Source organism: Berghia stephanieae, chromosome 2 (assembly GCF_034508935.2).
Source record: "Berghia stephanieae isolate SIO BIC M18660-M18661 chromosome 2, UCSD_Bste_1.3, whole genome shotgun sequence".
Lineage (NCBI taxonomy): Eukaryota > Metazoa > Mollusca > Gastropoda > Nudibranchia > Aeolidiidae > Berghia > Berghia stephanieae.
Genome location: NC_088361.1, coordinates 76,682,866 through 76,695,660, shown reverse-complemented (window position 1 = coordinate 76,695,660; position 12,795 = coordinate 76,682,866). Strand labels below are relative to the sequence as shown.

General features: G+C 36.1%; 1 long non-coding RNA gene across 1 annotated transcript in view; it reads left to right on the top strand.

Moving 5' to 3' along the window:
* The first annotated feature begins 558 nt into the window (after positions 1 to 558).
* LOC144965550 (uncharacterized) overlaps positions 559 to 12,795 on the top strand; it is a 12,544-nt gene continuing 307 nt past the window's right edge. Inside the window, exons 1-4 of the long non-coding RNA XR_013644057.1 lie at positions 559 to 625; positions 1,735 to 1,808; positions 3,014 to 3,067; positions 5,228 to 12,795. The exon at positions 5,228 to 12,795 is cut by the window's right edge and continues 307 nt beyond it. This is a non-coding gene — a long non-coding RNA (uncharacterized LOC144965550). The remainder of the gene's footprint in view (positions 626 to 1,734; positions 1,809 to 3,013; positions 3,068 to 5,227) is intronic.

Here is a 12,795-nt window from a genome sequence, read left to right as displayed (position 1 = left end):
AACAAGATTATTAACCCCAATTAGCTCACATGGACAACATGGGTGATTACTGTTGACATCAAACATCCTGTTTGGTGATTTATCTTAATTCCTTCATGGAATGCCTAGGCGACGGTATCTTATGATGTCGTGGTGGAAGGGCATTATTTATATATATAATATATATACGGGGATTGTAGAATGGACAAATCTAATTTATGACTCCGATCTCACCGTTTTCTGATCCATTGTTTGGAATCCACAAACAAAGAGTTTTACAAACTGAAATCATAGATTCCAATGTTCCACCTTAGATTGCCATCAGCATTAACCAACATTTGGTATTTACAGAAGTGACAATTTGTGTCCTGATATTTTATTTTCAAGAGTTGGATTTTTTTAAAAAATTGGCAAGGTCAAAAAGATATTAGTTACTATTATCATTAGGTGCATATCTTTCAAAAGGCATTGCACTGCTTCAGGCATAAACATAAGTTCTTTGCTCATATATCTGTTTACAAATTCAAAACATAAACAAGAAATACATCTTTTTTATTTTTAATTCACTAAAGGACAGTATGAAGATACAGGATTGCATCGTGTATTCTTCAAAAGATTGTATTCGTAATGGAGATCCAATCTTGAGGTAGGTATTCCATTTAGTTCTCTCTCTCTCTCTCTCTCTCTCTCTCTCTCTCTCTCTCTCTCTCTCTCTCTCTCTTTCTCTCTCTCTCTCTCTCTCTCTTTCTCTCCCTCTCTCTCTCTTTTTCTCTCTCTCTTTCTCTCTCTCTCTCTCTCTCTCTCTCTCTCTCTCTCTCTCCCCTCTCTCTCTTTCTCTCTCTCTCAAACCTTCTATATCTCTCTGTCTCTCTCTATCTCTTTTTCTGTCTGTCTCTCTGTTGGCTTAGTTAACTGGTGAAGGCATTGTATGGAAAAGACGTTTTGATAATTCGATAATTATTCTTGCTAAACTTCAACTAATTAAATAGATAAGGAATGATAAATGAAAAAGATTTAAATACGAGGACACAAACAGCTGTAAACTGTAAAATATTGGTGATCAATAATTAAATAGTGAAAAAAACAAAAGTCCGGTGATATGAAACTCATTGAATCCATTGTTTGGAAAGCACTGACAAGAGTGCTTCAACTTCAAGTTCAAAGAAAAGTGGCCGAGTGGTTAAGGCATTGCACTCTGACCCGCTTCAGGAACTGTCGATTTTTTTCCTTGTGCAAGATTATTAACCCCAATTAGCTCACATGGACAACATGGGTGATTCCTGTTGACGTCAGACATCCTGTTTGATGGATTATCTATATTCCTTCATGGAATGCCAAGGCGACGGTATCTTATGATGTCGTGGTGGAAGGGCATTATTTATATATATACGGGAATTGTAGAATGGACAAATCTAATTTATGACTCCCATCTCAACATTTTCTGATCCATTGTTTGGAATCCACAAACAAAGAGTTTTACAAACTGAAATCATAGATTCCAGTATTCCACCTTAGATAGCCTTCAGTATTAACCAACATTAGGTATTTACAGAAGTGACAATTTTTCTCCTGATATTTCATTTTCAAGAGTTTGATTTTTTTTTTAAATTGGCAAAGTCAAAAAATTATTAGTTACTATTATCATTAGGTGCAAGACTGCATATCTTTCAAAACATAAGTCTTTGCTCATTTATCTGTTTACAAATTCAAAACATAAACAAGAAATACATCTTTTTTATTTTTAATTCACAAAAGGACAGCATGAAGATACAGGATTGCATCGTGTATTCTTCAAAAGATTGTATTCGTAATGGAGATCCAATCTTGAGGTAGGTATTCCATTTAGTTCTCTCTCTATCTCTCTCTCTCTCTCTCTCTCTCTCTCTCTCTCTCTTTCTCTCTCTCTCTCTTCTCTCTTTCTCTCTCCTCTCTCTTTCTCTCTCTCTCTCTCTCTCTCTCTCTCTCTCTCTCTCTCTCTCTCTTTCTCTCTCTCTCAAACCTTCTGTATCTCTCTGTCTCTCTCTATCTCATTTTCTGTTGGCTTAGTTAACTTGTGAAGGCGTTGTATGGAAAAGACGTTTTGATAATTCAATAATTATTCTTGCTAAACTTCAACAAATTAAATAGATAAGGAATGATAAATGAAAAAGATTTAAATACGAGGACACAAACAGCTGTAAACTGTAAAATATTGGTGATCAATAATTAAATAGTGAAAAAAACAAAAGTCCTGTGATATGAAACTCATTGAATCCATTGTTTGGAAAGCACTGACAAGAGTGCTTCAACTTCAAGTTCAAAGAAAACGCATAGACTAAAATATATTTCAATTGCTCAAGGTATTGAATATCAATCAAAACTCAAAGGTTACAGCAATAATGATTACTAATTTTGAGTTTAATACAAGCTGTGTGCAGGGCTTCTGACTGACAAGTTTCTAAAAATAGAGCGCAGCCGGTATTCGAACTCGGGACCTTTGGGGTACAAAACAAAAACTGTACCACTGAGCCACACTTCCCCACCCAACTGAAACTGAAACAGTGATAAAGATCAATGTATCCTGCCACAAACATGGTTTTAAAGAGTTCACAAGTGATAAAATTAATAAAACTGGCCCACCATTTAAAGAAACTGTCTCTATCCTTACTGTAAAATATTTTCTCGTCATTTAGCTAACAACTACAAAGTAAAATTACTTATAGTTATAGTAGTAGAATTCTTTTTTTACTAATGTTATATAATGAAATAATGAGGAGTTTGGGTTGATGTTGATTAAAGTATAAACTCTCATAAGTGTCGATCTATCTGTACTGCACGATTAATAGCCTTGTGCTATGTCTTCATTTAGAAGTTAGTTTTTGAGGCTCAACTGGGGAACAGAACTTGTCACATTGTTTTAGTAGTTAACCAGTTGAGCTATCGGGATGAATGTAAAGATGATCTGAACGTTAGTCGTGAGACTACATTTCTTTCAAAGCATAACTTCTTCGATCACAACATAAACAAGAATAACGTTTTTTATTATTTTCTCAAGGATGGACCAGATTGGATTGTGTATTCTTCATAGGACTGGAGCCTTCTCCTCGAGGTAGGAATTTCTGTTGGTCTTTCTCTCTCTCTCTCTCCCTCCCTCACTCTCTTCCTCCCTCACCCTCTTCCTCTCTCTCTCTCTCTTTCTCTCTCTCTCTCTCTCTCTCTCTATCTATCTATTTTTCTCTCTCTCTCTCTCTCTCTTTCTCTCTCTCTCTCTCTCTCTCTCTTTCTCTCTCTCTCTCTCTCTCTCTCTCTCTCTCTCTCTCTCTCTCTCTCTCTCTCCCTCTCTCTCTCTGTGTTCCTCTTAGTGGGGACCTGTGCTTGTGTCAGGATGAGACATTTAGGTGATCTAAAGCTAAGTACATTGATAGTGTGCCCTACATCTACATCTGTTCCCTATTTGAACTAATCCCCTCTGTCTTCCTTTTTCTTGGGCACTTTGATTGTAATTCTAGAAATTTTTACTATCCCACTTTCTTCCTTTTTACTGGCGCTGATATTATCTAAATGTGTGGCAAGCGCCGTAAAACTTTTAAAAACGAACATACTACCACTACTACAAGCACCACCACCATTACTACTACTACTACTACTACTACTAATTTTTCTACTTCTACTACTACTTCTGCAACAACTGATACTACTACCACTACCAAAACCACCACATCATCATCATCATCATCACTACTACTACTACAATCATCACCACCACTCATCACTGCTACTGCAAACGCCACCACAACATCATCATCATCAATACCAGCTATCATCACCACATCAACACTACTGCCACTACCACTACAACCACCATGACATCATCACCACAATTACTACTAAAACCATCATTATACATCATTACCACCGCTGCAACAACCACCACCACCACATTATCATTAATAAAACTTTGATTACAACCACCACCACCACCACCACGTCATCATCACTACCGTCGTTACTACAATTATCTCCACCAGATCATTATCCTACAACTTTTACAACAACCACAACCACCAGATCATCATTACTAATACCACCAGTACAACCACCACCATATCATCACCACACCACTACCACTGCATATCACCAGAACTACAACCACTACTACCACCACATTATCATCACTACCACTACTACCACAACCACCACATCATCATCACTAAAACCACAACTATCACATCATCAATACCAGTACGACTACAACCATCACCGCCACATCAACACTTCTACCACTACGACTACAATCACCACTGCCACTCATCATCCTCTCTACAACCACCACCACCACATCATCATCACTACTGCTACAGCCACCACCATCAACACCACTACCACTGCTATTACTACAACCACCGCCTCCACATCATTATCACTACTTCCAATACAACTACAATCACAAGCACATCATCATCATACCACTACTACTACTACAACTACAACTGCAGTAAACTCCACCTCATCATCACTATAACTACTGCTACATGCACCAACACATCATCTTCACTACAAATACAACCACTGCTACCACATCATCATCACTACAACTACTACTACTACTACTACTACTACTACTACTACTACTACTACTACTACTACTACTACTACTACTACTACTACTAGTACGACTACTACTAGTATGACTGCTACTAGTACGACTACTACTACTACTACTACTACTACTACTACTACTACTACTACTACTACTACTACTACTACTACTACTACTACTACTACGAAAGGAGGTAAGTATTTTCATCGAGGCAGTAATTGCAAATAATAGCGTGCAATATGTGTTTTGATCATCTTTTTTGTGCACCATGAATGATATCAATCAATGTCATATTGTAGGTGTTGAATAGGCCTCTCACAAAATAGTATGTATATAATACTAAGACTAGGCCTCTCACAAAAAATTATGTATATTATACTAAGAACAGGCCTTTTATAAAATGTTATCTATATACTGAGACTAGGTCTCTCACAAAATATGTATGTACTAAGACTTGGCCTCTCACAAAATAGTATGTATAACCTAAGACAAGTTCTCTCGCAAAATAGTTTGTATATACTAAGACTACAAACGACTTAGTTGAAACAAACCTTGAAAATCTTGAAAGATAGAAAGCACCAGGATTAGACAAGAATCAACAAAAGTTGAACTAGATGTGAAGAACTGATTTTTTTCCTGCATTTTATAATCTGTTACTTTTTGTTACAGATATTTGACGTCATCAAGCTCCAGGAATCGAGATTGGCCATATGTGGGCGGTAGGGGCGGTGGCCAGCAGGGATGGTGAGGTCATGGAGGATGATTGTGGTATTCAGCGGAGTAATGGGATGGGTTATATTGGAGGGCCCCGGGGATTGTAATGGCAGTGATCAAGATGTTGGAGGAGTTGTTGGTGGCGAGGTGATGATGGGGATGTAGATGGTGGAGCAACAATAGTGACATTGTTGGTGAAGGTGGCATTGTTGGGTGACGGGATGATGGAAATCATGATGGGAGGGTTGTGGTGGTGAAGGGATGATGATGGGAAGTGATGATGATGGCAATGGTTGTGAAGGGAGGTAATGGTGGAGGAAGTGATGATGGTGGTATTGGTGGGGTTGTAGTGATTGTGATGAAGAGATTGTGTTTGTCGAGGAAGGTGGTGGTGGGTGGAAGTTGTGGGGAGGATGAGGATGCTGGAGGTAGATTCAGTGATAAAGTGAAGGTGGTGGTGTGGTTCTGGACTTGGGTTCGAGTTGATTCCAACTGGTTAGGGCCGGGTGAGTTACATTCGTGTTCTTTGTTGACAAGATGATTGTGGTTGGCATTCGCATGGATTTGAAATACAGATAAGTGTGCTTCTACCGGTGGGGGTGTATTTGTTTGTGTTTCATGTCCATACCCAAGTGCAGTAGGCGGACTGGAGGCCTACAGGAAGCCCGAATGTGTTTGGGCAGAATGTTGATTTACAATTGTCTTGAAGACGGGGATAGGGATGTGATTTGTTTGACTCTTTCTGGATGGGTCACCTTGACCCTGGGTTTGGAACTGTGCCATTTACTGGATCTTTATTGTTGAACCTGCTTCTATCATTTTCGCCAAGCCATGGCTTTCACTTATTACCACTAACCTCACAGCATGGTCTCTTCTATCACAACCCCTATGACTCTACCATTACTTCCCATCATCCCTTCCAAAGCTATCACTTCCCAACACAACCACTGCCATCAGAATCACCTCCCATCATCATCATCTTCACCACCATAGCCCTGCCGGAGTGATTTCCATCATCACGTCACCTGCCTTGCCATTTTCACCATCATTATCACTGCTGCTGCTTCCATCTTCTACATCCCTGCCATCACTTTTATATCAACAATACTTTCTTCATCTTGAGCTCTGCTGGTGCAATCTCTGCCGATCTGACCCTGAAAATTACTCTTAGAACACCATGATCATTTAAAGTGGCTTTATCGTCCCTGCCACCTTGCAAGGCAAGCAAGGCAAGCAAGTCAAGCAAGGCAAGCAAGTCAAGCAAGTCAAGCCATCAATGGTGACTCTTATCACCATTGCCTCTTTCACCATCAATGGTGACTCTCATCACCATTGCCTCTTTCACTATCAATGGTGACTCTTATCACCATTGCCTCTTTCACCATCAATGGTGACTCTTATCACCATTGCCTCTTTCACCATCAATGGTGACTCTTATCACCATTGCCTCTTTCACCATCAATGGTGACTCTTATCACCATTGCCTCTTTCACCATCAATGGTGACTCTTATCACCATTGCCTCTTTCACCATCAATGGTGACTCTTATCACCAATGCCTCTTTCACCATCAATGGTGACTCTTTTCACCATTGCTCCTTTCATCGCGTCCTTTCCAATTTTTTTCAAGCCTATATTATACACTCAAGCACTTAAAGAATTTACTTCACCGTTAATAAGATTTAAATGCCCAATCTTTAACTTCAGATATGGTAACTTTCAGTTGTTTTTGTCATATTTTTTCAAGTTGCAATGTGTCATTTTTCTTTAATCTTAATTTTTTGTTCACAATATTTCATCGACTCACAACATGTCATATGGGGATATCTATTACAATTACCTTGTAGTTGGATAGAAAGATAATTTTTTAAAAGAAAAGTCATCTCATCAAAATTAAAAGAATTTTTTTTCCTGTCTCAGAATTTTCAATGGCCATTTTAATGTTAATGACTCGCGTACTGTATAAAATAGCTTTCATTTTGTATAAAGTTTTGATAAATGTACTTTCATTGCATCCACCATTCACTTTACCTTATTTTATTCTCTTATTCATGTATCATTCATTGCCTATAAGTTTTATTGTCTAATATTTTAAAGTCATATCAATGTCTGGTTTTATTGGAATGTAATTTCAAACTCATTTAATACTTTAACATCATTTATGCAAATATAACAGTAGCTTTTTAAAAACAGAATAATTCATTTATTTAATATTGATTAGCTTGAGTATATTTTTTCTGTACATGTAAATGCTTACTACTTAAAGAAGTGTTTTGTTTCTAGAAACCTCTCTGTTTAAACATTACACAGATCGTCTATAGATATATTCTAATACCCTTTTAATTTCGCGATGCCTAAACACTTTTTATTTATTAGCAATGATACAAAAGTAATAATAGTTTTTCTTAAAAGAAAGGTAAGAGTGATGCACTTATTACAAAATATTAAAAATACGTTAAGTTTTTATAAAACATGGTTTTAATTTATTTCATATTCATCGTTATTCAAATTATAAATTTCTTAGTCAGCCTTAGTAATTTGATAATTTGATATTTTAGTATTTAGTTAGAATGCACATGATGAGAAAATATGTTACATTTTGTTTTTAAAAAACAGGTTCAAAAATGCTTTTGTTATCATTATATACAGAAACTGAAATTCAGGTATTTCGTATTTTTTTGTTGGCATTACCTTACATTAATAGAAAATTCACTTTTTTTGAAAATGTTTATTCTATTTCTTTTATAAATTTTGTGTCAATTTAATGTTTTTTGTTTGAATATGTTTTACAATTATCTTGTGATTGGATAGGCTTTGTCATACATCTTATATTTGTATAAATCGCTCGTTCGACCAATTCTAGAATACGGAAATTACATCTGGAGCCCATAATATAAAAGAAAATCTATTAGTATTGAAAGTGTACAGAGGAGAGCTACCAAAAAGATTTATGCAATACAGTATTTATCTTATAAGGAAAGGTTAGAATTTCTTGACTTGCCAAGTTTGAAATATAGAAGATTTCGTGGGGATTTAATTCAGGTTTATAGATTGGTACATGGTCTGGATAGGATAGACTTTTCTGATTTTTTTTTCATATTCTAATATTACTTTTACTAGAGGGGACAAGTTTAAGATTTTTGTCTCTAGATGCAAAACAAACATAAGACAAAACTGGTTCAGTATTCGTATTGTCCAGAAATGGAACAATTTGAAATTTGAAAAAAAGAATGCAAAATCTATAGATTATTTCAAGGTGTTAGTAGACAGGGAATTATATGATGGGAGATTTATGTATGACGAATAATACTTTTTTGCACTACTGTTGACAGGGCTTTCAGTCTTGTATGTATATATTATGCGCGGGTGGTTGGATGGGAGCATCACCCTTGAATCATATACCTATGATGTTCGCATGGGTGTACGATCCGATAGTGATGTCGTTTCTTCTTCTCTTTACTAGCCTATCCTGCTTCTTTGGTTTGTGATTGTATTTTTGACAGGGGATATTTTTTTTTTCTGTAAATCTTCTGCCTGTTTGTTCTTGGTTATTTATAATTTAGCTTATGATATCTTTAGGTTATGATTTTGATTTACATTTGTACTATTTTTGTTAGATTGCTTGTTTTTTTGTTTCAGCGGTCTCTCATATAACCTCAATTGTGTTGGAAGAGACCTAAAGCAACAAACAAACAAAAAAAATATATATTATGCATTGTTATATTATTATGGTTATCTTCTATATGCGTGTGTGTGTGTGTGGGTGTGTGTGCTTTGCATGTCACGGTTAAAGATATATGTTTGTACACCACATTTGCATGAGTACATTTAGGTTGAAATATTATCTTTACCAGTATATCATTATTGTAATCTTTAATCAATATATTTATGGCATTACTATTAATATTAAGGGCATTCAAGCGATTTTATCCTATTTTGCCCTATACCATATGTTATGTTATGTTATACATATAGTGAAATCGTCTCATCAACCTTGCACTTTAATAATAATGCATCTACCATTCATTTCTCCTATCATTATACAGTTTGATATCTTATTCACACAAAATTACGTCACAATATCATCATGTTCTTGTACATATTTTATTATCTCGTGCTTTATAATCATATCATATATGTTGAGTTTCAATGGAATGTAATTTTGAATTTGTTTTATACTTTATGGCAGTTGTGCAAATATGACATAAGCGATTCACAAAAGGAATAGATACTCCATTTATTTAATATTGAAATATTTTTGTATAATGTTAATACTTAATGCTAAGAGAAGAAATTATTGTTAATATAAAAATTATACTCTTTTATCTGAGAAAGAAATAACAAGCTCAACAATTTTACACAAATCCGTTATTTACATTATCGTTGTAAAAATATATTCTCATATATAGATTTGATCTTCTAATATTTTTTTTGATCCATCAATTTTCAAACGATAAATTTCTCAGCCAGCCATTATTACTAAATAAACATCAGAGAGAGAGAGAGAGAGAGAGAGAGAGAGAGAGAGAGAGAGAGAGAGAGAGAGAGAGAGAAAATGTATATTCACACTTTTCATTCCAAATTAATATTGGCTATATGACAAGTGGGGTCTAGAATTTAGCTTGAATAAGTTAAGAATTAAAAATAAAATGATCCATTGTTTTCGAATATATGATGTCATGGCCAAGTAGTCATTATATAAATAAGCAAGTATTTGGTTGTATTTATTTGAAATCAACATGTAGTTTACCTTCCTTTTTTCTTCAAATAATGAACATCTCAGTCGCCCAATCATTAATTGGTAAAATAGAGTAGTTTAGAAGTAACATATATTGCCAGTTAGACTGTGCGTTTCTTTGCTCATTGCCAAGGAAGAAATATATCATTCTGTAAGGAAATGGGCCAAAAGTATTTTTTATCTTTTTTACTTGTTTAAATATATAATACAATGTTGAATTAAGCAAAGTCATACATGGAATTTAAACAAAATGAAATTCATTGTAATTGGATATGGCATTTTATTTGGCATCTTTTAAAGAAATCATCATGTTCTAATGATTTGTAATAACCATTAAATGTTTATTGCTCGCATAAATTATAAGATGCTACCACTTTCTAACATAGATTTTTGAATCGTGATATTTAATGACATTGTTTATAGTTTTGATGAGTTTATAATAATGTATTTATGACATACATATGTAATCTCATTGTATATAGAAAATCCACATATACTTGTGGGGCTGTATTTTATATTGTTTTTTTTTTACAATTGATCTAATTTTATTTCCATACTGTCTGGTGACCTGCCACTCAAAACTTTCATAATTCTCAATTATATCGGCTCAGACCACTCAGAGAAAATGTTTAATTTTTGAATCACATTCTTGGCTTGTTAAATTTGATATTATCACACGGTTTAGATATTTTTATGGCTGAAGTGGTGAGAGTGAAAATGCGTGTTGTAAAAATAATTAATGCAGTTGTGAAATGATAAACACTTCTGCTAAAAGGAATACAGTTTTGGCCTTTCAAACGTTTTGAAATTATGATGTATTATAGAAGAAACCATATTTTTTGTGGTTTGATTAATTGGAGATGACACATTTTCATGTGACTGAATCCAAAGTTAGATATTAAGTGAAAAGAGTGAAAGCTCATATCCTGAAATAACAAATGCAGTAGTAAAGTAATGTGCACTTCTGCTAAAGATAAAATGAATTTGTCATTTTCAAAATTTTAAACTTTTTTTCTCCTTTCTGTTCTGTATTCTGTATGGTTGGCGCTGAAGAAACCAATGGTCTGGTTGTATTTCAGCGGCGTCCTCATTGGGCGCGGGCCCATGTCAGTCGGGCCTTGAAATCGTTTAGGTGTGGTGCCATGATGACCAGTTCATCCAGCCCATTCCACTCCGAGATAGTTCTAATGAAGAAAGAATTTCTGGAGTTTTGTGTTCTTGTCTGTGGGATTTTGAAGCAGTTCGAATTGTTTGTGGCGTATCTGTCAATGGGGTTTTCGGTTATGTGGTTGGCGAAAGTGAGTGCTCGGATTTTTCTTTTGTTTGGTCATGGCGTGAAAAAGGAGTCTTCCTTTATTGATGGTATTTGATCTGTTATTATATTGAACATGAATGACAGTAATGACAGACGGGTTTCTTTTCTTCTTTGTTGGAGGCTGATGAGATTTCTTTCTTCTAACATTTTTGTCATGCATCCTGGGGTTCTGCTCTTATAGTTCCCAGTTATGAACCGGGCGCCTTGTCTCTGGACTCTCAAGTTTTTGAATATCCTCTTTCAGGTAGGGGTCCCAGGCAACTGCTCCGTATTCCAATTGTGATCTCACAAGTGCGAGGTAGGCGTTTTGTTTGCATGACGTTGGGGCGTGGCTAAGACTTCGGTGGAGAAACGCGAGGGTGCAGCTTGCCTTTTGGGTTATTTTGTTAATGTGTTTCCCCCATTTCAAGTCCTTTGAGAAGGTGATGCCAAGGTATGGGTTATCGTCGACTTGTTTCAGGACGGTGTTGTTTAACTTGTAGGTCTCATTGTACTTTTTAGCTGTGCTGAGGATGTAGCATTTGTTTGCGTTAAATTTCATTCCCCAATCATGAGCCCACTGTTCAAGTCCTCTTGTAGCAATTTTTGATCATTTGCAGATTTTATTGGTCAGTATATTAGACAGTCATCGGCGAATAACCTAATCTGAGATTTTACTCGTAGAGGTAGGTCATTGATGAAACAAAGAAATAGTATGGGTCCTAGCACCGTTCCCTGTGGTACTCCTGATATGACTGGACATTCATCCGATGACGTGCCGTCTAGGACTACTTTCATGGTACGTTTTGTGAGGAAATTACAAAGCCATGTGTGTAAAGAGCCACGAATTCCGTAATTTTCTAGTTTCTGCAGGAGTTTTTGGTGGGGCACAGTATCAAATGCCTTGGAAAAGTCGAGGATGCCGATGTCTGCCTGAGTGTTGGCATTCTGGAGTCTCAACAGGTCGTTTACAGTTATTAGGAGTTGGCTTTCACATGAGTATCCTTTGCGAAACCCGTGGTTCAGGTCAGTTAGGATGTCATTGTTCTCAAAGTGGTTCATCATGTTCTTACAGATTATATGTTCTAATAGTTTGGATATTATAGACGTCAGTGACATTGGACGGTAGTTCTCTGCTTTATTTTTGTTGCCTTTTTTGAATACAGGTGCGATGTTTGCCTTCAGCCAGTCATTAGGGAGCATCCCGGTGTCGACCGATTTTTGGAAAATTATGCATAATGAGGGGGCCAAACTCTCAGCACACTCCTTTAGTACGGTGTTGGGGATGTTATCTGGACCTGACGCCTTAGATGGTTCGACGTTTTTCAGCAACTTTTCAACTCCTGAGATGTTTATGTTGATATTAGTAAGAGATTGGTCACACCTATGTGATGTCGGTGGGGTGGTTGTATCGTGTGGATCATGGGGGGTAAAGACAGATTTAAATTGATCCAAGAGGATCGTTGCTTTATCCTTCCCCTTAATGTACAGG